This window comes from Phalangium opilio, unplaced genomic scaffold, assembly GCF_054372755.1.
Source record: "Phalangium opilio isolate 3A_F unplaced genomic scaffold, DU_Popi_V2 ptg000060l_1, whole genome shotgun sequence".
Classification (NCBI taxonomy): domain Eukaryota; kingdom Metazoa; phylum Arthropoda; class Arachnida; order Opiliones; family Phalangiidae; genus Phalangium; species Phalangium opilio.
The window spans coordinates 7,233,869-7,261,265 of record NW_028324177.1 but is presented as its reverse complement, the minus strand read 5'-3'; the positions used below and the strand labels follow the sequence as shown (position 1 = coordinate 7,261,265).

The 27,397-nt window shown below is 36.2% G+C and overlaps 4 non-coding genes across 4 annotated transcripts; all 4 read right to left on the bottom strand.

Moving 5' to 3' along the window:
* Positions 1–7,124: 7,124 nt before the first annotated feature.
* Positions 7,125–7,197, bottom strand: TRNAN-GUU (transfer RNA asparagine (anticodon GUU)). Its single transcript has one exon. It is a non-coding gene; the product is annotated as a tRNA-Asn (tRNA).
* Positions 7,198–7,271: 74 nt separating this feature from the next.
* On the bottom strand, positions 7,272–7,344 carry TRNAI-GAU (transfer RNA isoleucine (anticodon GAU)). The gene has a single exon. It is a non-coding gene; the product is annotated as a tRNA-Ile (tRNA).
* An 810-nt stretch (positions 7,345–8,154) lies between these two features.
* On the bottom strand, positions 8,155–8,227 carry TRNAI-GAU (transfer RNA isoleucine (anticodon GAU)). Its single transcript has one exon. It is a non-coding gene; the product is annotated as a tRNA-Ile (tRNA).
* Positions 8,228–9,184: 957 nt separating this feature from the next.
* On the bottom strand, positions 9,185–9,257 carry TRNAN-GUU (transfer RNA asparagine (anticodon GUU)). Its single transcript has one exon. It is a non-coding gene; the product is annotated as a tRNA-Asn (tRNA).
* Positions 9,258–27,397: the final 18,140 nt, after the last annotated feature.

The window sequence follows — 27,397 nt, the reverse complement described above, 5'->3', positions numbered from 1 at the left end:
TCCTTTTAAATGAATTACATTTAGCTTTAAGATGGATAGCTTTATTCAGTGCAATTTAATGTATCGTGAAACAAGTGACAAAAAAGTCACAAACCATTTTAAAACTTAATTCCGAAACTAATTTACTTTAATTTAAGGGTGCCTACAACTTACTAATTTACAGAAAATGCTTATATTTAAGTTAATTACGGATCAAATTAATTCAAATTACCTACATCTACTAAGAATAATACGCTCTGTAATATAAACGCATTTAAAAATGAATTTCTATCAAATATACTTAAATTTAAGGGCGCATACAGATTTTGTACTCGGGAAAAGATGACTTACAGGAGGCACTATTTTACAGAAAAAGCGATTATTTAAGTTAATTGCGGGTCAAATTAATTCAAATTCACTATACATAATCAGAAACGTGTTTGGTTTAATATACACTACTTAAATAGTTAATAACTTGCTATTATCTCACTTAAATTCAGGGTGATTACAACACACTATTTTACAGATTCATGGGTGCCTCGAAATATTTTATTTTACAGAAAATGCTTATATTTAATTAAATTACGGATCAAATTTGTTTAAATTCAATAGTTCTATTGAGAATATTACGCTGTTTAATATAAACGCGTTTAAAAATTAATTTCTATTAAATATACACCCGTGTCTTTTGCGGGGGGGAAGTACCTCTGGCACCACCATGTACCACAGAGATTAACAGAATCACGGAGGCTAGGATATTTCTCTTCGAAACAGTGATAAACAACTTTATAGGAATGCAACCCCTTTGAAAACAGGTTAAAATAAAATGTTTCCTGTCCGTGTGATGGCGCTAGGAGTCCATGTCAAAATTTGCTATTCATTTCCTCTTGCTTGTTGGTCGATCCGATTCTCTCGCCGCGACGGCGACATACGCGAATCTTCCTTGTTCGAGGTTGGATGGAGCTTTGTGGTTCCGTGTTCTATCTTGTCTCGCTAGAGAAGATTCGTTTTTATTTTTGCGCGTATTGAATGTGCGAAACTAAAGCATGGTTTTCACTTGGCGTAAATCACGACGTTTCGCCCGACATCAAGCGACGACCCAAAAAAACGTAGTTACGCTGGACAGAAATTACGTTGAGTGTGGCGATATTAGCTTTCTATTTTTTCGGCCGCGTTCAACGTTAAAGCTCTGCGCGAGCCAATCAGCAATGAGCTAGAGTCGTGACGTCATTTTCGACCACGCTCCAAGGAATTGGAAGATCACGAACTTCCATCAAGTTGCGGAAGCGGGGAAATGTTCATGCCTGAAGAAATTAAAAAAAAGTGACTTAAACTTGAGTCTGGCAGCTGTTGGGCAGTCACCCGTAAAGAGAGTTAGTGCTAAGGAAAAACCCGGATATATTAAATCAAAGATTTCAAAACTAAATACCTCGGATGAAGATGCAATGGGAAAACTGATTGGTGAAAGTTCTACTGAAAAACATTTACCTGCTTTTTTTCAAAAATCCTGTAAAAACTGCGAAGGATTAACTAATTTAATGAAAGACCTGAAAATCAAAATTAATAATTCTACACGCCAAGAGAAAATAAATTTGTTGACCTTAGTTCCAGAGAGTTACACCCAACAAGAAATAATTAATGAATTTAACGTTTCCAAATATATGGTGAACACCAGCCGGAGGTTAAGACGGTATTCTACCTGGTTGCCCCACTAAGCAAGGGAGAAATCTCAAAAGCACCGTAAAAGAAAAAGTGATCTACTTTTACAACAGTGACGAGTATTCAAGGATGTGCCCTGGAAAGAAGGAATGTGTATCAGTTAAAGTAGCTGGTACAAGGCAGTTGGTGCAAAAGCGACTGATACTGGTAAACCTTAAGGAACTACACGCCTCATTCCTGAACTCAACTGATGATAAAGTTGGATTTTCTAAGTTCTGTGAGCTTTGACCAAAGCACTGTGTTATTGCTGGGAAACCAGGCACACATACTTTTTGTGTGTGTGAGTATCATCAAAATGTTAAACTGACCCTCTACGTTTTTCCAAATCAACGAATTTCATACAAAGACGTATTAGAAAAACAAGTGTATGATATTTCAAATCGAAACTGCATGCTGAACCGATGCGAAGTTTGCCCTGGCTCTGAGGCACTGGAAGCGCACGTTGGAGCTGTCTTTGATGATAATAACATTGATGATGATGACTCATAGAAGTAAAGCTATGGGTCCATACCCACCATGCCTCATTGGAGAAATTTCAACTTTCAGCCATTGAGTATATAGAAAAACTTTCCGCAATTTTCAAAGTTTTAGCCCCGCATCACTTCATTGCGAAAGAGCAGGCTAGTTTCCTAAATACCAGCAACGATCACCTGCCGGGAAATGAAGCGATCGTTCTACTTGACTTTGCTGAAAACTACACTTTTCGAATACAAGATACTATTCAGGGTCATCACTGGACCAACACACAAGCGACACTTCATCCATTCGTAATACATTTCAAAGATGGAACTGGATTGGCTCATTTCAATTTTTGTATCATATCGGATTAGCTTCATCACGACGCAATTACTGTGCACTCTTTTCTAAGAAGATTAACAACGGAAATAAAGGCATCCCTTCCTATGATTAAGAAGGTGACATATTTCAGTGACGGAGCAGGCAGCCAGTATAAAAATTACAAAAATTTATCGAACTTATTACACCATTATACCGATTTTTGTATTCATGCCGAGTGGCATTTCTTTGGTACGGGCCATGGAAAAAGCCCCTGTGATGGGATTGGGGGTACTGCCAAGAGACTACTTTCCAAAGCCAGCCTTCAAGCAGCGTACGCTAATCAAATTCAGAATCCCAGAGAAATGTATTTGTACACAGCTGCAAAAATAGCAAATATAAAATTTGCATACCTTTCCAAAGAAGACGTCCTACTACACGTAGAAAAGTTTAAATTGGCGGAAAGGTATGCATCCATTAAAACTATACCAGGAACTCGATCCCACCATGCTTTCATACCATTGTCAGAAACACTTTTAGATATGAAAAGAGTATCATCGGATGCTTTTGCCACCAAGGTCGAGCTTTTCACTCCTCCCAGTAAAGCTAAACAGGCCGATTGGGATAAATGTAATCCAGGCAAATACGTTGCTTGTACCTATGATAAAGAGTGGTACATCGGAAATATCAAGGAAAAAAGCGTAGAAAACAATGATGTTTTGGTGACGTTTATGGAGAGAAACGGTAGAAATCTATCTTGGCCAGAAAGAGAAGACGTATTCTGGGTTCCTTTTTTGAACAAAATAGCTTTAGTTGAACTTAATAATTTTACCTAAAGAAAAATGCTCTCCTTGTCATCTAAAGATAACAAAAGAATTCCATTACTTACAAATGGTAATTCAAAATGATACTTATTCTCAGTTATAATAACATTAAATTTTTCACACATGTAGTGTATGTTTTTAAATGATTAAAAAACCTGTGCTAATAATTCATTTCATACAATAACGGTAGTAATTTCTTATCTACATTGCGTTCATAATCATTTTCCAATTGTTTGGCTAACTTAAAATTTTAACTTTTTTCAGATTTTCTTTCAGGTTTGATGCCGCGTTTACATACGAAGAAATTCTATATCATCCTTGGAATTTTGATATGTTATAGATTAAAACAAGGGCTTTCAGATGGTCTGTACTTTGGTACATACTGTATTTCAACTGTGGTGGTACTTGGCACGGCTTCAAAGACCACCATGTTTTTACTATTTTTCAAATCTTGGCGGTGTTCGAAGTCAAATGGCACCGCATCCCTTCGTCGTACCATAAATCTAGAAACGTTTTGGGGTTCCCCGGTTCAATTACTACCAGAAAGCGTTATCTTTGATTAATTTTAGCTTGGTTTTTGGAATCGGGAGATATTAAGTTATAGGCTACTTTTCGCGTTTGGTTGAATTCAAAGAGCGCTTTGATGATTTATAGAAATAAAATGTTCTCCGCAAACTATTATTAGCTTAATCTAGGCTTTACCACCCATTTGAAGAGAAAAAAGGTTGTAAGGTTATATTTGGTTTTATTACCTAGATATCGGCTGTCAAAATCGCTGGAATTGGGGGTGAAAAGTTTCCTTCACCCATGTGAGGGTTTTTAAATTATTCATATCTTAAAATCTAGATTGAATTTTAACTTGCAAACTTGGATTTCCCGATGAAATAGTCTATATTTCAACTGGTTAAAGTTTCCTCAAAATCGGTAATGGTGCCGTCGGGACACTACCTAATTTCACCTGAAGAGATTGAAAAACATTTCGAAACTCAGACCTGTGCAAACATAGCTTACGCGGATGTGCTTCAACCCTTACGAGATAAAGCTCCACCTATTTGTATTTCTCTTTTCGGCACCGACAATCGGCTTGATGCTCAATCGGTTTTAAGAAGATGGAACTACATACAGCGTTCGTTTCAAGAAAAGGGTGTGAAAATACTTGGTGTGTCAACTAATGGTGATAGCTGTTGTCTACGTGCTATGCTTGTTGTAACTAATATAGGCAGCAAGACTGGAAATAATGATTCTACGATCCCAACGCACTGGAGAAGCTGGTATTACACATATATCAATGAGTCTTCAGATTTAATCTGCATACATGACCCAATCCATATGGAGACTAAAGCTAGAAATAGGCTAACTAAGCCATCTGTGGTGCTACCTTTGGGAAATAAACTTGCAAGTATAACCCATCTCAAAACACTCCAGAAGAGCGTCTCTAAGAACAAACACTGTCTTTGTGTTCAAGATTTGGATGGATCTGACCGAATGAACTTCAGATCAGTCGAAAAACTTTGTTCTACTCATGTACGTGAAAATCTCCAAGAACTACTCATGTACGTGAAAATCTCCAAAAACATGTGCCAAAGTGTGAAGGAACATTGGCTTACCTTTCTCTCATGACAAACATGATCGAAGCTTTTTTGGATAAAGATCTCAAACCATTAGAAAGAGTAGCTTAAATATGGTACGCCACTTTCTTCTCTCGCATATGGAAGACTTGGGTCAAAAACCATCCCAAATATACCTTAGAAGCTAATTTCCTCGCATCAAATATCTATTCCTGCATTGAATTAAACGCGCATGGAATGGTCAAAGTAACCAGAATACCAAGAGATTGTGGATGTTGTGAAAATCTTTACCCTGGCTATTTTCAAGTCAGGCTTGTGAAGAATGTTTCTGAGCTGTTAGATAACTGACAACAACGTTTTCTACCGTTGTTTGTTTTACCATGTTAGATCTGGTTCACAGACTCAGGCGCATTGAGATTCAAAAATACATAGTTTGTAAATTATCAGGCGATTTTGTTTTTGCTCATAATAAAAGAGCTGAAAGGATGAAGCTAAACAGTGGTTATATACCCGATATTTTGTAGTCAGATCTGTAAATTATAAGGGAGGTAGAATTTTCACTGGTTTTGGGCCAAAAGAGAGGCTAGGAATTATTTGCAAAACTAAATTCCCACGTGTGGATTTCCAACCCTTATGCACCAAATCTTCCGAAGCAGACACCTTATATATTCAAAATGGCATAGATTATCACGACATCGAAAATTCGATCCAAGAAGCATCCGAGAAAACAAGCCTACCCATTGATGATGCTTTTAACGTAGACCCTTCTTTACAGCATGATTACCACACTCTTTCATCGGTTTCTGGTAATAATTGACTTTCATTCTCATAAGAAAATCAACACTGTGCTGGCATTTGCGCGACGAAAAATGTGCATTAAGTAGTGATCGTTTAAAGCGTGTAATAGAGTACACTCACGTTAAACCGTCCTAAATCCCGGCAAAATTCTAGTCAAGATTCTTGGAAGGCAGGTGAAATAATAAAAGCCGAATGGTATGCCTTTCTCAAAGAAAAGTCAAAAGAATTTCTTATTGGGTGTATAATAGATTTCAGCTATTTGTCAGGAAAAGGGAAACAACAAATGTATTCTTTAGACATCGCCCCGATTAAGCCATCTCCTTTTATCAAATGTAAAGGTCTTGAAGTCCTCTGTAATTGGTACGAAATGAATAAAGCTGTAAATTAAAGGAGATATTAGTTGCGGCTCACGGTTTCTATGACATCAAAAGTTATTTGTGTCTTAGTTGCGGCTCACGGTTTCTATGACATCAAAAATTATATGTGTCACCTACCAGACCCCATTATTGAAGAAAAAAAACTTCGCTTTGAAGTAAAAATTCATTTGTCATGTCACACTATTTATATAATAAACATAATAAACGAACAAGAAACGAAAAACATCTTTATAGTTTATTTTCTATATTCTTTATTAAACAACATTAGGCTAAGATTACTTGCGAAGTTTTAGCAATTTTTGCGAACTCGTGAAAAGTCTCGCGAACTCTTGAATATTCTCGCGAAAACTCTCGCGAACGCCTTGGAACTCGATGAAAGCCACTGTGACTTGCGAGAACTCTAACAAACTCCCGGCAACTCTAGCGAATTCGCGAGCAACTCTTGCGAACTCGGGGCAACTCAAAGGAAATTCAAGTCCACTCTCGCAAACTCACCCCCACACACACAAACACACAGACGGACACACACGATCGTTACAGAACCTCTCCGTGACTTACGTCACTCGGCGAGGTAAAAAACATTGATTGTCACGTATTGTGGAAAAATTTTGCCTTTTTACGTTACTTCTAAGACTTCAAAACAACGCTCCCGGGTGGGGTCGAACCACCAACCTTTCGGTTAACAGCCGAACGCGCTAACCATTGCGCCATGGAAGCTTAGAAAAAGATTGATTGTCACGTATTGTGGAAAAATTTTGCCTTTTTACGTTACTTCTAAGACTTCAAAACAACGCTCCCGGGTGGGCTCGAACCACCAACCTTTCGGTTAACACCCGAACGCGCTAACCATTGCGCCATGGAAGCTTAGAAAAAGATTGATTGTCACGAATTGTGGAACAATTTTGCCTTTTTACGTTACTTCTAACACTTCAAAACAAAGCTCTTGGGTGGGCTCGAACCACCTACCTTTCGGTTAACAGCCGAACGCGCTAACCATTACGCCACGGAAGCTTAGAAAAATATTGATTGCCGCGTATTGTGGAAAAATTTCGCCTTTTTACGTTACTTCTAAAACTTCAAAACAACGCTCCCGGGTGGGCTCGAACCACCAACCTTTCGGTTAACAGCCGAACGCGCTAACCATTGCGCCACGGAAGCTAAGAAAAATGTTGATTGTCACGTATTGTGGAAAAATTTTGCCATTTTAAGTTACTTCTAAGACGTCAAAACAACGCTCCCGGGTGGGCTCGAACCACCAACCTTTTGGTTATCAGCCGAACGCGCTAACCATTGCGCCACGGAAGCTTAGAAAATGATTGATTGTCAGGTATTGCGGAAAAATTTTGCCTTTTTACAATACTTCCAAAACTTCAAAACGTCGCTCAGTGGTAGGCTCGAACCACCAGCCTTTCGGTTAACAGCCGAACGCGCTAACCATTGCGCCACGGAAGCTTAGAAAAAGATTGATTGTCACGTATTGTGGAACAATTTTGCCTTTTTACGATACTTCTAAGACGTCAAAACAACGCTCCCGGGTGGGCTCGAACCACCAACCTTTCGGTTAACACCTGAACGCGCTAACCATTGCGCCATGGAAGCTTAGAAAAAGATTGATTGTCACGTATTGTGGAAAAATTTTCCCTTTTTTACGTTACTTCTAAGACGTCAAAACAACGCTCCCGGGTGGGCTCGAACCACCAACCTTTCGGTTAACAGCCGAACGCGCTAACCATTGCGCCATGGAAGCTTAGAAAAAGATCGATTGTCACGTATTGTGGAACAATTTTGCCTTTTTACGTTACTTCTAAGACGTCAAAACAACGCTCCCGGGTGGGCTCGAACCACCAACCTTTCGGTTAACACCCGAACGCGCTAACCATTGCGCCATGGAAGCTTAGAAAAAGATTGATTGTCACGAATTGTGGAACAATTTTGCCTTTTTACGTTACTTCTAAGACGTCAAAACAACGCTCCTGGGTGGGCTCGAACCACCAACCTTTCGGTTAACAGCCGAACGCGCTAACCATTGCGCCACGGAAGCTAAGAGAAGTATTGACTTTCACGTATTGTGGAAAAATTGTGCCTTTTCACGTTACTTCTAAGACTTCCAAACAACGCTCCCGGGTGCGCTCGAACCACCACCCTTTTGGTTATCAGCCGAACGCGCTAACCATTGCGCCACGGAAGCTTAGAAAATGATTGATTGTCAGGTATTGCGGAAAAATTTTGCCTTTTTACGTTACTTCTAAAACTTCAAAACGTCGCTCAGTGGTAGGCTCGAACCACCAGCCTTTCGGTTAACAGCCGAACGCGCTAACCATTGCGCCACGGAAGCTTAGAAAATGGTTGATTGTCAGTTATTGTGGAAAAATTTTTCCTTTTTACGTTACTTCTAAAACTTCAAAACATCGCTCAGTGGTAGGCTCGAACCACCAGCTTTTCGGTTAACAGCCGAACGCGCTAACCATTGAGCCACGGAAGCTTTGAAAATGGTTGATTGTCAGGTATTGTGGAAAAATTTTGCCTTTTTACGTTACTTCTAAGACGTCAAATCAACGCTCCCGGGTGGGCTGGAACCACCAACCTTTCGGTTAACAGCCGAACGCGCTAACCATTGCGCCATGGAAGCTTAGAAAAAGATTGATTGTCACGTATTGTGGAACAATTTTGCCTTTTTACGTTACTTCTAAGACGTCAAAACAACGCTCCCGGGTGGGCTCGAACCACCAACCTTTCGGTTAACAGCCGAACGCGCTAACCATTGCGCCATGGAAGCTTAGAAAAAGATAGATTGTCACGTATTGTGGAACAATTTTGCCTTTTTACGTTACTTCTAAGACGTCAAAACAACGCTCCCGGGTGGGCTCGAACCACCAACCTTTCGGTTAACACCCGAACGCGCTAACCATTGCGCCATGGAAGCTTAGAAAAAGATTGATTGTCACGTATTGTGGAAAAATTTTGCCTTTTTTACATTACTTCTAAGACGTCAAAACAACGCTCCCGGGTGGGCTCGAACCACCAACCTTTCGGTTAACAGCCGAACGCGCTAACCATTGCGCCATGGAAGCTTAGAAAAAGATTGATTGTCACGTATTGTGGAACAATTTTGCCTTTTTACGTTACTTCTAAGACGTCAAAACAACGCTCCCGGGTGGGCTCGAACCACCAACCTTTCGGTTAACAGCCGAACGCGCTAACCATTGCGCCACGGAAGCTTAGAAAATGGTTGATTGTCAGGTATTGTGAAAAAATTTTGCCTTTTTACGTTACTTCTAAGACTTCAAAACAACGCTCCCGGGTAGACTCGAACCAAAAATATTCATGTTTTTTGTGTTTGTATTCATTTGTGTTTATATTCATTTGTGTTTATATTCTTTTGTGTTTTATATTTTTTGTAAACCTTGGATTATTATCGTTCCTTGAAAAAACAGTATAGAAAGCTTTAGTCGGATATTTGTGTAAGGAAAAATAAGTATAACTGCTTTAAACAGAATCTTTGACCGAAGGGATCGGTTTGCTTGAAAAACAAAGTAATAAAATTTGTTAGCTTGGATAGGACAGATCAAAGATTCAGAGTATTATATGACATGCACGTGCATTAGTAAAAAGTAGAGATGGGCCGATACCAGTTTAAACCGATACCGATATGATCCGATACTTGGGAAACCGATACGTACCGATACCGATATTTTACCCGATCCTTCGATTATACCGATATCAAACCGATACCGATATGGTATCGGTATCGGCCCATCTCTATAGATGATTCTCGATCCAATTTCGGTACTTGAAACTATAAAACTGGCTTTTCATACGAAAAACCCATTTTAGACACTAGTTACGTTATCCAAAAATAGATGAAAAACTGTGCTGTCTCAGAGTTTAGGTCTTATGGCGCCATCTACTCTCAACATAAGTATTTATTTTCTTCAAAAAATATCGGTTAGAAATATCGGTTCATTTTTAACCGATACCGATATATCGGTTAAAGCCAAATATCGGTACCGATACCGATATGGTATCGGTATCAGCCCATCTCTAGTAAAAAGTGAAAGATAAGATAAATAAAAGAGAAAATGAGGGGATAGAATAATAAGGGTAAAGGCCGATGCTCTGGCCAAAATTGCAAATTGGTAAAAACATAAACTGAACTTTGAATATGGGGGTGGAAAATTGAAATGGAACTTTGAAACCTAGCTAGGAGTCCTGACTTGGACGTAAATAATAATCACTTTGGAATGGGCTAGCGAAGAAGTCGGGCATAAGAAATAAAAAGAAATGAAGCTCCGACCTAGGCAAGGAGCTATAGTCTTCGGACATAATAATTAAAAAATGGAACTTAGGAAAAGAAAAGGCATCACGGAAATAATGGAAAAGGTTTAGATACCCAGGAAATAATAATGGAAATAAGGAAAAGGTTTAGAATACCACGGAAATAAAAGAAATGGAAAAAATTTAGATACCACGGAAAAAATAATACAAAAGAAAAGTTAAAGTAAAGGAACAGTTTGAAAATAAAAGAATTTGAGTTGGTTGGAATTGAATAAAACGTTGAATTCGTCTAAAGCAAAAAACTGAGTGACTTTGTTATTGATTGGAGTGATTCTTATAAGTTACGCGACGAACGGGGATTTAAGGTTTCGATTTTTCAGTCGGTCGGAACACTTATACAAATTTTGAGCTCTCCCAAAAAATTTAGAGTAACGGATTAAGAGAATAAAGCTATGAAAACGAAACAACTCATAGTTAAAGCGTGAAACAATATTTAATGTTAACATTCACAGGGTCATGATTATTATAGAGCAGAACTTGATCCACTATAATTCAATACCGAAGAAAATCATTTATGATATGTCGAAATGAAGGCGACCTCCGGAGGAATTATCACCTTTGACAATCGAAGTTGTCAGTGGATCTCTAATCTTGTGGCTAATTGGTCTTTCTATTTCAACCTTCGTATTCATCGGAGAAATGTTTTCGATCAACAAAAAGTATTACTAAGGGAAACATTGAGATTCAAGTAAATTCACTACGGTGATAGAAACCAACATTTTTCTCCCCGTCATATTCATGAGTGCGTAAATATAATACTTGGATAGTAAACTGAAATTGATGGCACATTCGAGCAAATCGTGCACCCAAAGAGAGAAAAATCTATCATATATTTACCTATATTAGTAAAATTACAGACATGTTATTTGACATCAAATCATTTTTTCTGCCATTTTAAAAGATGGCGGATAATTGCTCCAAAGGCCATTAAGCCCGTCTGAAGTTAATAGCGATCCGGTATATTAAATTTTAGCGAAATCGGTTGAAACGCGCTAACGTTGTTCCTTTAAGGTTATTACATTTTTGGAAGACATTTTAAAATATGGCGGCAAATTGAACCCAAAAAGCCACTGCAAAATTTTAGCTTTTAGGTAAAGTGGCTTGGGCTGGGAGTTGATTGTCTGTCAGTCAATCAATCAATCAATCAGTCAATGTGCCAGTCCGGACTTTGACTTATATAAATATTGATAGATATATTTGTAAAATCAATATGCTGATATACAGACTGACCGCTGCCTTCAGAACGCCTTGAAGTTGCTAGGAAACTGAACATAATTTGTGAACTTCCAACAGAATCAAGGCACATCCGCAAATTAGCCCCCCCTAAAACGGCTGTAAATAGTTTAGCTTCACTACATATTGTCTTTAGTCTCACAGTTTTAAGTACACCAACTAAGTCCGCAATGGCATTAAATTAAATTTGTGTTCTTGATGGAATTCAGAATTTTTGAATGTACGCCATCAACATAAATGGAAACTTACAGATAATCCACGAAATATATTTGTGAAATCAATCAATTCATTCACTTACCTTTTATTGAATCCCAAAAGCGACTTCATTTTAGACGCTCCTTAAAAAGTATCTTAATAATTCGATGCAATCCTGAATCGATATTACAAAACGTGACTACTGTAAATATTTTCAATATTCAATTTTTGCTTTCAAATTTTAAGTGTTATATCTTTCTTATCTTTATTTCTCTTAAAAAAATGTTTAAAATCTTGAACTGAAAATTCACCTACAGTAATTTGAAGCGAGTGAAGGAGCTTTCATTGTTGTTATCTTGTTCGGAAAATTAGCAGTAGAGAAAACAGTTAAATGTAAAAGGTTTGTAGCGAATAAAAAAAGCCATAAGTTGTCTAACACAAAATGAACACTATTGTCTCCTCATGTAATGGTTTCGTAATTATCGTGAAGTAAGAGGATATAATCGACACTTTTCCATGAGGTTATAAAAAGAGCTTCATACAGGGTTATTCTGATAACCATGTTGTAAATTAGCCTAAAGGGTGTGTTTTTAGATCACACTTAGTGAAAATAGTCAAAGAACATGGGGTCTAAAAGATTTAATTTCGGGGTTAGGGCTTCTAAAACACGGAAATAGGACTAAATGGGGAGGAAGGCCATATCAGCCTGCTCATCTTGTTTGGACAATTTCAATAGCTTCCAATCTAATAACGCTAATGAGCCTTTAGAGGCAAATGTTTTGGGGGCCGTAACCCCGAAACTAAACCTTTCAGAGCCCATGCTCTTTGAAACTTTTCACTCAGTCATGTAAAACACTCCATAACATCCTGTTTTAGTGAAACAAATTGGGAAAACCTGATATAGCTTAGATAGGCAAATTCATGGGTGTTTACTAATTTCTTGAAGTCTTACTTAACTTAAACCTACTTTGCGAAAACAACCTGCGTCGTAAAAATGAATTTCAAGGGAGAATAAACAAATGTTGAACATTATTGCACTTCAATGCCTGCACTTGTGAAAATGGGTTTTAACAGTATTTATAGTGATACCTTAACTGAGATTAAACAGGAATTTTCACTCTTATATTTTTAAGGTCAAACGTAATGGAAAAAATTTCATTACGTTAATGAACATTTTTCATTTAAAAGTTCGTTACTAAGATATCTTGATTAAAGGGATATGAAATGATCAAGAAAAAGGTTATACAATATTTACCGTTTCGAATATGTTTAGACAAGAGGTTGCACTAAATCCCCAGTTGGCTCAGAAACAAAAGCAATTTTGGTCTCATGGATCTATTCGATAATAAGTATTTCATTTAATATAAGTGTTGTTTCTAACTTATTTCTTGGTTTACATTTTTACACAATTTAAGTTTCATCGTGAACATAACAATACACTTGGTTATAAGTTAATAAAATCTGGGAAAATATAGCCTTATACTGGGTTTAATAACTGTCACCAATGCCACTAAAAGTAGCTGACACTACCAAGAAGCTAGTGTTGTTTGGATGGATATCTGTAACGATTTTACTACTGAACTGTCGAGAAAGTCTAATTTAGTGTCCTCTCAATATGAATGCGCGATAACCATTTTCTTGAGAACTTTTCTTGGCGTCTTATCAATTATTTGAATTTCTTTCACTTGTTAAAATTCAAAGATTTTGTACCAAGTTTCGACGATAAAACAGTTCAGAATAGGAGCTGTTTTTAATTCAAAGCATTGGAATTACCGAATGACTGCAAAAAGGAATTTAACAATTTTCTACATTGATCAGTATTATGTTAACTTTTACTTTTAAGGCTACATTATCAACCTTTCAATAACAGTGTCAAGTCTCTTTCACGGTTTTTTAAGAGTATCAAATCAACAGATTCTTTTTGATTTAAATTCCAAATTTTCCCTGAATACAATTGGAGGGATTCTGCTAATCTTTTCTCTATATTAATCCCAGTTACCCTTTAAAATTCCAAATTTATCTGAAAAAAAAGTGTAATTACTCTTATGTAAAATGTTTTAACTAAAAATACACCTAATTACCTGTCTAATATTACACAGTGATGGGTACGTTTCTAAAAGGCATTGTAACGACTGGTTTTCAATAAGATCTCGCCTATGAGAGTATGTCCGATCCTTCATTTGGTCAATGGCCACCCAATCTTTATTATTTTTACGCATTTCCAACTGCATATATTTAATGTGTTGTTTAACACTAATCCCGTCTTCCATATCTTCCAAAACCTTAAATAAAAATTCCATTAGTAAAGATATTTGTTTTTCTCATTTTTAAGTAAAGATAAATAGTTTTCCCAGTTTTAAAGTAAATATATATAATTTTCCCAGTTTTTACTTTAAAGGGTTAGTGACTCGTTTATTGAAAAATGTCTAGTTTTGGTTTTCCTAAGTAAAAGTAGTAAAGTATATTCAAAGAAAGTTATTCTTTTTGTAATATGAAAAACAAACGCACATTTGAACATACTTCAACAAAAAATAAATTCATTTGTACCCCTGGGGACGTCAATAAGGGTACCGTTTGTTATTAAGCCTAATTATTAAAGTAGTGAAAAAGCTGCCGATAAAGAGTTTGGGGAACGTGCTCGCGCGCTCTTGATCATGACGTCACCAGGGGACCGTAACTTTAAACTGATAGAATAGTTGGAAAAAATTAAATTTCCAAGCTTTGAAAACGGGCTTTTCAACAAGACTTAAAAAATTATAATGGACTGAATCAATTAGATCTGTTCTATCAGATAGGATTATAATGGTTTTATTTTAAGAGATTCGATTTTTGGTGACACTAACCCTTTAAGTAAAGATAATTATTTTTATTTTACTTACTGGAATTTGTGGAGATGGTATTTCCTTTGAATGGTTTGCTGACTTTCTAGTTAGTTCTGCTGTTTTTCCTGATACGGGTGAAAATGATTTTCGGGAAATTGTCAAGGCTTCAGGTTCTTTGTTTAATGATTCTGCATTTTCAGGTGCTAGACGTTCAATATCACATGTTTCCAAAATTTCAGACCCAATTTCCGATGTTCCCAAGTTCAAAGATTCTTTATCCAGAACCTTCGATGTGGTAGATTCTTTGTCTGGGGTTTTCGGCAATGCAGAACCTTTCTCAGGGGTGGTCGAGAAAGTAGAATCTTTCTCTGCGGTTTTTGCTGTTATTGAATCTAAGTCTGACGAAGCTGTACTTTTTCGTGTCATTGTTAGACTTGAATCTTCATCTTTATTAGAGCTATCAGTTGGAGGACCAAGTCGTTGTTGGTTATTTGCCTCAGCAATTTGATGTCAGGTTTCCAGGAGCGTGGATTTTATATGAGCTTTTCCCATACTTCTTTTTCGCATTTTGAACTGCCGGAACTCCTTTCAAACTGAAACGAAAGTTCTTATACTTGGCTCGAAGCTGCTTGTACCATGGCTCCTATAAAAAAAGCTTATTCAATTAAACATAATCCTAAAGACTTTTATTGTCTTGGTTCATTATACCTTTGAATACACGAAACAAAGGACTACTTACATATGTTTCATTAGGATTCTGTTTCAAATGTGGATATACAGAAACTAGTTTTTGAGCCACGAGCATATGTGATGGGGGATACCTTTAAAAATGAATATATTGTGCGATATAAATACTTAGGCTAAGAAAGAGCAATAACAGTATGTTATTCAACTTACAGAGAATATTTTTTTAGGTTATCATGAAAAAGAATGTTGATAAGTTCCCTATTTATCAAGCCTTTATTTTCCTTAGGAATTGCAGCGTAAAGCTCTGCCTTCGTATATGTCTCAGAAAGATCTGGCAAAGTGTAGGTTAGTGAAAAATTTGTACGTGATCCGGTGCCAACGCTCTCCTTTTGAGTATTTACAATCCTGTAATTAATAATTCATATTCATCTCTATAGAACGTACTTGAAAGTACTACTTCAGATTAATAAAAAATAACAGTTGTATATTATATTACCATGAAGTACATGTTGCTTGTGGCACTTCATTTTCTGCTTCTGATAATTCATTTACTGCTTCTGACCCTTCATTTACTACTTCTGATCCTTCATTTTCTGTTTCCTTTGCTATCATTAGGTGAGATTTCTTTCGAGGTGAACATTTTCCTTCCATATTATCTCTTTTTTTCTGTGTGGATAAATTTAAAAACAGTTATATGAAGAATATTTTCAATACTCTTTTTATGTTCAAGGATGATCGACGCGAGGGAGGATAGACCGTATTTGGTTTTGCAGTTCATATACTCAACTAGTCAGTACTAGTAAGCCTTTGACAGAGCCTCTTCTAGGCGTCGCTTTATACAAGAACCTTTCACCAATCAAAGAACTGCCTATGACGTATGACTTACGTCACTACACGGCTTGCTCTCAGTAACCAGTATCAATCTTATGGAACATCTTTTAAAATTATGGTTCAAGGATAAATAAGCTTACCGTTACAACTTTAATCTTCATCTTGTTTTCAAATACCGTTTCATTGTCAAGCTCCACGAACTCGTCAAAGTCATGATCATAAACCTTCAAAATTTTTAATATTATCAAGATCAAAGAAAATAACTGTACTTAGTTTGCAGACAAGTGTTGAGGGTCCTTTGTGACCGCAATTCAAGCACAACATACATTCTGCCGAATGGCATGAAGTTCAGTTCAGTTCAAATAGCTTCTGAAGGACACGGTTGCCAAGAGAGAGTAATTTCAGGACATAACTAAAAGCTTGTTAGGAGTTCTCATTATATTTTCCAACTTATCTAGCACATCATCTAATGTTCAGCCAGATGACATTCCCATGGCGAAAAGAAATGAAAATAGCCTAAATAGGACATCCGAGGAAGACAATAATGCAGCTGCGTTCGAGGTAATAACCTTAAATTTTTTCTTTCTGGCATATTCTGTTCAAGTTCCTTCAATCCTAAGATTGTTACAATTGTAATTTTTGGTTGTTAAAAGATTCTGTCAAACCTGGGGCAAGGCGGTATCGATATCGATATCGAGATTGAGGAAAATGATGCTTTAGATCCAACTGAACCAGGAACCGCAAAGAACAAACCAAAATCTAACACCGCACCCAAGAAACGCAAAACAAATGAGAGTGCCCCGCATATTAATACGTTAGATAGGGAAATTTCAGTTGTTGATGAGTACGTGGAATTAAATTGAGAAAGAAATATTTGGTTTTATCTATGGGATCCTGATTAAATGGATGGAAACATATTCTAGATTATTGAAGCAAACAACTGCCCAAGATGACGATGAAGAAAAATTTGGTAAATATATTGCTGTTTTGTTGAGACGTGTTGGGGCAAAGTACAAGTCCAGATGTGAGTTCCAATTACTTCAAACTCTATATGAATATGCTGAAAACCGCTCTCCTAGAATAATTTCCAAATTCTATCGCTGCAAGTTTGGACAAAATCTGGGTTGTATGTTGTTATTTGCTAAACTTTATAAACGAACCACTTCTGAACAGAAACGAACAAAACACAACAGTTACTGATGACAGTTTTTAATTGTGTGTCAAATTGTTAATTGCTTTTTCACAATGAAGTAACGTACATGATTTTTGTTTTCATGACTTAAATTTGCTTTTGAGATCAGAAAATGTTCAAAATTATACTCTTATACTTGGTTATTGCTACCCAATTGATACTCAATTTTATAAAGCAAGTCTAGGACTATAAGACATTATTGCATCGTGCCCCACTACTTTGGCTATCAACATTTCTTTACAAAACCACAATAATAATTAATATCACAGACGTTTGCAAATTGCAATCGTCATAGGAACCTATTCCTACACGTCGTAAAATAAAATGAAAGTTTCATCGCGTGATTTGAAATTTTAAAAATAATAAATAACGAAAACTAAAATCAGGTACAGTCAAACTAAAAAACTAAACCAAAACATCAGGTACACTCGGTTATCTTAATTCTTAAATAATGACAAAATAAAGCATATTGCGCCATAAATATAATTATATAAAAAAGACTTGGTTTGCTCAAGCCTTAAAAACAAAACGAAAAGAGTTTTTCCATTTGTTCAAAGCGCGGATATTATTTTTTTTTTCTATTGAATTTTAAAGACAATCCGTATTTTACTACTCTTTAGAATTTAATTCAATCACCTGATTTTACTGCTAATGGATTAGTTTCCTGTAAATTAATTGAAATAAAAAATTACTTATCTCAGATTTTTCAAGAACAATTCCATTTTCCTGAAACATTTTATCATGAAATCTTTTCTTTGCAATGGAGAACGTACTTTAATTTTCAAATAATACTCTCATTAACAATGTATTATATGCGGTCTTTTCGAATACAAAAGGGGGCTGTTATCACCTTTCTTATATTTGATAAAGGTGTTCGTTTCATCTTTAAGCACAGTCACAATTATTGAACTGTGCATATCAGTACTTGTGGGGAAGATTTTAGAAGTGTTGGTTGAGTTGCTATTTAGTTGACAACATTATGAAAATTTGATGTGTTTAAAACCTTTTGAAAGGAAAATTCACAGAAATTAAAAAAGAAAGAGTCAATTTGATTAAATTTACATGATATCCCTCAAAATAATAAATTTATGATAAAATGTTTCAGGAAAATGAAATTGTTGTTGAAAAATCTGAGATAAGTAATTTTTTATTTCAATTAATTCATAGGAAACTAATCCATTAGCAGTAAAATCAGGTGATTGAATTAAATTCTAAAGAGTAGTAAAATACGGATTGTCTTTAAAATTCAATAGAAAAAAAATAATATCCGCGCTTCAGACAACTGGAAAAACTCTTATCGTTTTGTTTTTAAGGCTTGGGCAAACCAAGCCCTTTTTATATAATATCTGTTCCTTCAGCGTTATTTTGTATTAATCATTATAAAAATAATAATATGCTTGTCAAACGTCATTAATTCGATGTTCCAGTAAGATGTTCCTGAGCATATTGGCTCACTCCAAGTGCCTCTCATTATTTTATGGGAAAGATTAAAATTTTAAATCATTTGGCAGGGGAGTGGTAAATTAATTCACAATTGGTAGGAGGGTGGTAAATTAATTCACCATAGATAGGCGGGTGGTAAATTATTTCATATAAAAAGGCGGTTGGTGACTCAATTAAGTTTAGTTGACCTTTTTGTATAGATTTAAAAAAGGTTGTTTCTAAACCAAGCGCCAGCACTCGCACATTTCATTGAAAGTTTGTTATTTAAGAACTTTACCTTATATATACTAAGATTCTTCATTAAAAATAGACAACGAGCTTTCCAAGACTCGAACCTGCAATGTTTTGCCTCGAATGCAAACGCGTTATCCATTACGCCACAAGCCCGTACTTCGTAACGAAAAAACTATCCAAACATTGTATTTATGGGATTATTTCATTTATGTTGAATAAAAGATCTGTAAAAATAAACACCGAGTTTGACGGGACTCGAACCTGCAATCTTCTGCTCCATAGGCAGACGCGTTATCCTATGCGCCACAAACCCTATGGAGGCTGAACAATATATATGTCCGTAATAAAATAAATGGAACGGTTTTACTATGATTTATAAATTAATTAAAATAAAATAATAAGACTTAATTGTTCTTAATCAAACTTCAGAAGTTCAACATTCAATAGTTGCTTGATAATTCAAAAGTGTTCCGAACCCTAACTTCGCAGTAGTTTCTGAGTTATTCGATGGAGTGGACCACCAAAAATCCCATGCTTTTTCTATGGGACACTAAGCCTAAAATCTGTGAATTATTTCTTTAACATTACGGGCGGGTGTGGGTTCTTATCTAGAAGGGCCTACCGGCCCTCTAGAATAAATAAAGAAAACTAAACTTAACATTTCGATACAGTGTGCATTCTTAGCGTAGTTTGAATTAATAAACCTATGAAAAACATTAACATGTACAAAAATGGACCAAGCCTCGCTTCGTGCCCTCTCCGCCGTAAATCGTTCTGAGATTCCATGTAGAGCCAAGTCTGTCTTTTGTTCTCATTCAATCGCCAATTGAACAATTATGTTATAAATTAAGTCCTTTTCCTAATTAATAACCAATAGTATTTGACTCTATCATTATTATACATCTTTGTTCGTATCAAAAATATCGTGACTTGTCAATCGCAGGTGAGTAATGTTAAAAGGAAGTCGAGGGGATATTCACTAAATCGTTGTTTATGGTGACTTATGCATAACCCTATTTACAAGTTTATAAGGCGAGTTATGCATAACCTTATGTACACGTTTATAAGGTTCTTTAGCTTTTGATAGGGTTTTGATTTTCAAGAGGCCAAATTCTTTCTCCTTTTCATCAAACACCAACCCGTCAGAAGAGGCTCCTAAGACTGGTAAACCTGGATTGATAACTAATCCTACGTTGAAAACCTGCACTTCTTGGTTCTTGTAGTTGCAGTATTTGGTTTTTGCCTTCTCTTCATTTTCAATTCCTTCTTTGACATACTTCATGCGACTTATATCAGCGCCACTCCTGTAACTATTGAGAAATTTGTCAGTTACTTCAGCACGCCTCTTGATGATTTGTCCAAAATGTGACACTGTCAGCCTTTCGCGTCTTTCAGCTTTCCACAATTGTGATGCAGCTTGATCTCTCGTTTTTTCCTCAATTAATTGACAGTCATCCGTAGAAACCATTAATGATTCGGGAAATGTTATTTTTTCATTTTCTAACTTCGCTTAGATTATTTGGACCGGTAATGAAATTCTACCAAAATCACATGATGACTGCTCTTCAGGAGGAACTTCGATGTTTATTGGTTTGAAATCCAACGGAGTATATTGCGTCTCCATTAATATTTGTTGCCACATTGGCCTTCTTTTCATGGATTTAAATTCTTCCGCCAAACGTTTAATTTGCGCCTTATCGCCAGCCAGGTTTGATCCCCGAGTTACTGATATATAATTACAAACGCACATCTTTCTAGCGCTCCTGGTACTTTTCTTCTCCCCAGGGTTGTGTTTTAAGAAATGTAAAATGCTGAAACGTGTCGTAGACAACGTTTTTTTAACGTTTAACTTACCCCATTTCTGGGCAACATCAGTGGGTGAGACGTCATTTGGTACGAATGTTAAGCGTTCTAAAGTTCAATCCAGGATAAACCACAGAGTCGCAGCTACATGGCAACATACACCACATCTTCCCGATTTACAATCACAACATCCAGCCTTGACATCTCCACTCTTTGCATTTAACGCATCATGTACATTGTATATTTTATGCGCTTTGAACGAAGCATGTACTTTTGATTTCACCTGTGTAATGTTTTTCGAGCTTTCAAGTGAAATAAACACATTCGCTTTAAACATGCGATACCCTTTAATTTTGTGTTTGCTACTTTTCCTCGCAATATGGTGATCATGGATAATCTTATCACTAAAGCTGAGTGGAATGGCTTTTATTAGCTTCGTCCAATTCCCTTTTGGTAATTTCAATTCATTTGTGACGTCCGACAATAGCCCTGATCTATAAGAAACAAACATTACAAACAATATATTATTTTATAAGCCTTGGCTTAACTAACAATATTTTAAATCGAAATAACATTTCTAAAAGAAATGGTTTTCTTCCTTACCTCTCACCGGGGATTTTTCGTCCATATTTTCTCGTTCACAACATTAAGTAAATCTATATATAAGTCAAGACACCTTAAAAATAAAATTAATTTGATGTTTTACCATAATATTTACCACCTCGATTCCATCGAAGTAAAGGTTGTCTGCATAAATTCCCACAAACCCACCATCAAGCATCAACCAAAGACAAAAAACGGTGCTGTGTTATGTTCAGCACTGAATATTGTAACCTGCGTTCAGGAATATTAACCATAAATGTCAACGCCGTATACTATAAGACTTCGGTTTTATCGGTTACAGTTGACTGAACGCAGTTTAAGGAACCAATCAGGTTCGCAATACGGGTTGTCTTTTCCCAGCAAGCTCTGCGGCTACTGGAAAAACCGTTGGGATTTTTGAACGATTAGTTTTAAGCGCGTATTTGGTCTCTCCGAGCCTACTTATACGGACTATGGCTCGGCCATGGGAACTTTAACATTCTTCAGAGGGAAAGGAGGAGGGAAGGTAGGGGAGGGACCCAGCCCATGTTTAAAAATAAAATCTTGAGGGTGTGAGGCTTACGCTCGGGGGAGTGACGACCTTCGACTAAAAATGAAATAGGTACTTACAGTGACATCAGTAGTGAGTTTTTGAACAAGAACCAAAATTATGTTTTAATTCAATATCTCCTCTAATTTCAAATATTTTATCACCAAATTAATTCAGGGCACGTAGGATTTAAAAAGTCATCGATCAATACCAATTTCGAAATTTTCGGCTAATTGGTTCGCTTTAATCAACGGAAAATGTCATCACAAATCCTTTTCCATTAAAAATTAATTTCAAAATTAATTAAACATATTTATATGTTGAGATTACTTTTACTGAAAACCGCGTATTTATAAGTAAAGTGGTTGCTTCTAATCAACGTGAGAAAAATTACTAATTTTCTATAGAAATTTAGATAAGCTTTACCTTCCACCTTAAAACTTGGTTGAAAATGGGGTCTTAGAAAATTTTACGTATAGCAGGTCCAAAGCGAAGCTTGTCATATTTTTACAAATAATTATAATTTTACGGATAACTTGTTTAGAAGTTCACATATGATATTCTTCTGGCTTCTTTAATTTTAACTCACAAAATGTCAAGTTACAATTAAGCAACCTATTTATGAGCAACTGCGAGACGCTGACCGTACCACTTGTTGTGTTTTTTAAGTATTAGACCACTTTTCCTAAACCCACAACCATCATATTTGAAGTTAGAAAGCTGTTGGTATATGACTTACTAGCTTATTTTCTATTAAATTATATTTACGCCTGGCCGATCGTCTACAGCAAAGAAACAATTGTAAAGAGTTTTTTCAGTGGCTTAGGCTGATTCTTTCGAGAGCCAAAAAACTTAAACCTGCGTTTAAATTCTACTTTGTGATTAGTTTACGCAACGGTTTTGCCGTCTTGGGTAATACTCTTAAACATCATGTTCAATTGACAATTTGCCCTGGTTTGAAAACACTGGTATTTTGCTAAGAGACGAGACTAACTAATTTAATTCGATCCTATCTGCTACGTAACGACGATTACTTTTCACTACGATCTTTTTTCTCGGTTCCACAGACAACTCGGACCTTCTGCTTCCCAAAGAAACCTTTATGTTTTTCTTATTTTGTCCAAAGTTTCAGGTTTTTTCTTAGTATTTGTGCCTTTTTAACAGACGTATTGTTACAATTGTAACACTACAGACCTTGTATTTCTAATGGGACCAGCAATACTGCAACACTGATCCGAAAAACCAAGATGGTAATTGTTTGGACCTATCGGGTTAGGACATTGGAGGACAAAACATACCGTGGTGTCACGTGTCGAACGTTAAAGCGACCTTCACTACTATACACACCATGACCTGCTCAAGCTGGCAATCTTTGAAAACTCAACTTTGAGGAACTTCCGGTCTTTTTAGATATACAGGGTCTTTCAGTGTCGCAGCTAAGTAGTAGAATTACAGTAGTTAGTCTCGTTTCCTAGCAAAATGCCAACCTATTCTAACCAGGAAAAATTGGACAGCACGATTATTTTGGGTGAAGGTCGGGGTAACGTTCAACTAAAGGCAGTGCTTTATGCCGAACGGTCTCCACACCGACAACATTCGAGTGCGAGCACCTTCGTGATTTCGGTAGTGCAAGATCGTGAACGTAGAAGAGACTGTGTAGTCTGTAATGAGGATAGAGACTTTGACATCGTAGATAGTTTTGAAGCCAATCTCATGCTAGTAGTAGAGCGGTGGAACATGATGTTGCACTAAGCCATTCTACTGTTCGTGCCAGTTTACAAGGACAATACTACCGGCATAATCATATCCCCCTACATCAAGCCTTAACGGACGAGAAGTACTTAAGACGGCAATACCATTAGTCTTACCATACGTCTCGAGTTTAGTGGTTGCAAATGTAATGTAAGACACGGACTGTCCTCTGGAAGAGTGCCTCAACCACAATGGTAGACACTTTGAATATTTACGTTGAGTTGTTTACCAAAACAGTTTAGAGGTTGCAATTTGAGACCCAGGTTCTAAGACTAATCGTAGGACTGTGCTTTAATATATTTTGTTGCATTCAGGCATACAATAAAACATGAATTCTAAACATTTATTTACACCCTGTATAATTTAGTATGACATCTCCCGTTGGCGGTATTGGGGGTTTTACATAAAGGAAGCTGTTGGTCTGATCTCGACAACACTGTATATGTATACAGTGTACGAAAAAAATATTTTTCTTCCATATTTCAAATACCGTCGTTTTTAAACTTCTTTCATAAATAAAGTAGCAATGGGGAATCCATTATCAGCACCAATCGCCAACCTGGTAATGGAACATATAGAGGAAAGTATACTAAAAAAACGACAATTAAAAAACAAGTAAAATTATGGCGAAGATTCATCGATGATATATTTATAATTAAAAATAAAACTTAAATAACAGAAGAATTACTAGGGATAGTAAATAAGATTCATAAAAACATACAATTTACATATGAAGGAGAAACAGACAGAAAATTACCTTTTCTAGACATATTAGTAGAACATAATAACCATAATAACAATGTATCGAAAACCCACCCACGCAAAACTATTCCTTAATTTTCAGTCATCACACAAAGATAAAATCAAGATAGGTATTCTAAAGTCATTTAAAAATAAAATAGAAACAATATCGGACAAACCAATAGAGGATAAGAATAAATTTAAAATACAGTTCATAAATAGCCGATACCAAAAACATTTAGTTAATCAAATTTTTAATAACCATGAAGTCAAAAACAATTCGATAAAAGAAAAACCAGAATATATTATTTCTTTACCATATATAAAGGGGATTACAGAAAAGACTAGCAGACAACTAAAACTACATAATGTTAGTTTAGTAAATAAAACCCAATGCACGATTAAAACAGAACAAACCAAAAACGAAAGAATTAGACAAAACGGGAGTGATATATGAAATAAAATGCGAATGTAATAAAAGTTATATAGGACAAACAAAAAGGAAATAAAAGAAAAGACAATCAGAACATAAGTACTGTGTTGAAAACAAGGACGAAAATAATGGATTAGCATTGCATGTGAAAAAAGAAAATAATCATAAAATTAACTGGACCTCAACAAAGGTTTTATGTCAAGAAACCGGATGGTACAAGAGAAATTTCAAAGAAGCAATCTATATTAGGGATAGAGGGGAGTTAAATTTAGATAAGGGAAATGTAAACATAAACGGGTGGGGGGATTCAAAATTAAATAAAAAATAAAAAATAAATCAGGGAAAAAACTAGGGTACATTATGGTGCAAAAATGTAATTAATAAAAGAGATAGGAAATTAAATTAGAAATTGTATCGGCTGAAGAAGGACCACGGTTCGAAAGCTCCCATTATTTTAAAGTAATAAATAATTTTTTTTTAAAAAAATCCATGAAGTAGCAGTCCTTTTATAAAAGAAAACAACGAAATAAAGTACAACATTATTTGCTTATCGAAATCAATGTTTTTGAATATAAGTTAAATGTAATTAACGATACTTAAGTACTTCTTTAAGCAATTAGAAATGGATCAACCCCAAATGTATGACGGTAAAGCAAAAATAAAATTATTAAAATTTTAATTACAATAAGACTGAAGTGACAGATATTATAAAAAAACGTCTTGGTTTGGACCAAGGCCGAAAAAACAAACAATATGTGTGAGGTTCATCATTTGACTGAAGATTCAGATATTGCAATTCTTATAGTTATTTTTATCCATTTAATCCTTAATCAATATTAAATTCAATCAACTGATTTTACTGTTAATCGATCCATTCCCTCTAAATTAATTGAAAAAATTACATATCTACGCTTTTTCAAGAACAGTTACATTTTCCGAAAACATTTTATCATGAAATTAATTATTTTGAAGGGATTTCGTGTCGTTGCTCACTAATTTGTAAGCACCTTGACGGACATAGTTTTAATTGTTGCTGGCTTTACAAATTTTCAAGTTTGCACCAAAAAGTTTAAATCTATAGTAAGTTTCTGAGAAGACTGATGTTAGAGAAAATATGATAAAGAACTTTTTTTCTCAAACTAATTTATAAACTAATGTCGTCTTCTTAAGACAAAGCAACAATGTTTATCCTGTGTGGTTTCGTTTAGTAGGTGGCTTTCTGTAGCACAGGAAAAATATGCTATCGGTATAAATATAACCAGCAGTAAGATAAGGGACTAGAATTAAAGTGCCCTAGCATTGGTAATAGAACCTAGCACTAGTGAACAAATTTGACGATTTTATGCCGCTTTCATCGCCAAGTGAAGAGTTTGGTTACCTCGTTACTTCTAGTCCCTTATCTTACTTCTGATATAACCAAAGGTAAGGGTAAAGATTACATAAAAAGAAATACTTCTCAGTACCAATGACTTGTTATATTCATTTCATAGGGAAATAATATGGGTACACACATTATTCATTACCAGTTATGCGTAGGTCACACTTTACTCCGACCCCCTTCCTCTATTTTCCCAATATAAAAATTTTTAAAAGCACCAGTGGTTCAAGTGTATGGGTCATCTGAGCCGTCGCAACACACTCAGCCAATAATACCATATAGTTCGAAACCTTTTCACATTAGTGACTCTCCGGACTTGCCCGCCAACCTTAATAACCTAAAACTATAAAACATTCGTGTACATGACTGATTATGGTTGTGGCTTGTCACTCGCTAGTGCCTGAAGGACCGATCACTCAGTGTAATTTGTGTACATTTGTAAGTGAGTAGACCATTTTAGAAATTACATACAGAGAAACTAAAACACAAGGGTGAGGCCGCCATTGGGGTCTTCTCTCTCTCTCACCTAGAAGCACCGCTATAGGCAGAGCGAGTTGACTAGCCTCCTGCCTCTTGTGAACTTTGGCACCGTCTGGCGGTGACCCTTGTATACCGTAACACCAATTTAATATAAGCGTTAACAGGGGAAAAAATGCCAGGTTTCCTTAGCAAGGTTATGTTCTCTGACGAAGCTACATTCCATCGAGATGGAACAGTCAACCGACATAACCTTCACTATTGGTCCCAGCAAAATCCTCACTGCCTTCGGGAGCATTATTATCAGGTGCGTTTGAAAACCAATGTGTGGGTTGGCACCATTGGCGACAGAATCATTGGGCCATTCTTTTTTGACGAGAACATCACCGGGCAACGTAACTTGAAGTTTTTGCGTCAAGAATTCGCTGATGCCATTAATGATTTACCATTGGCAGTAGTGAGGGATATGTGGTTCCAACAGGATGACGCGCCACCGCACTTCGCCGTACCCGTAAGAGAGTGTCTGAATAACGAGTTCCCTAACCGATGGATTGGTAGGGGTGGACCAACGCACTGGCCTCCAAGGTCTCCAGACCTAACTCCGGTAGATTTCTTCCTCTGGGGCTATGTCAAGGGAAAGGTATAAGCAACTGAACCAGATTCACACGAC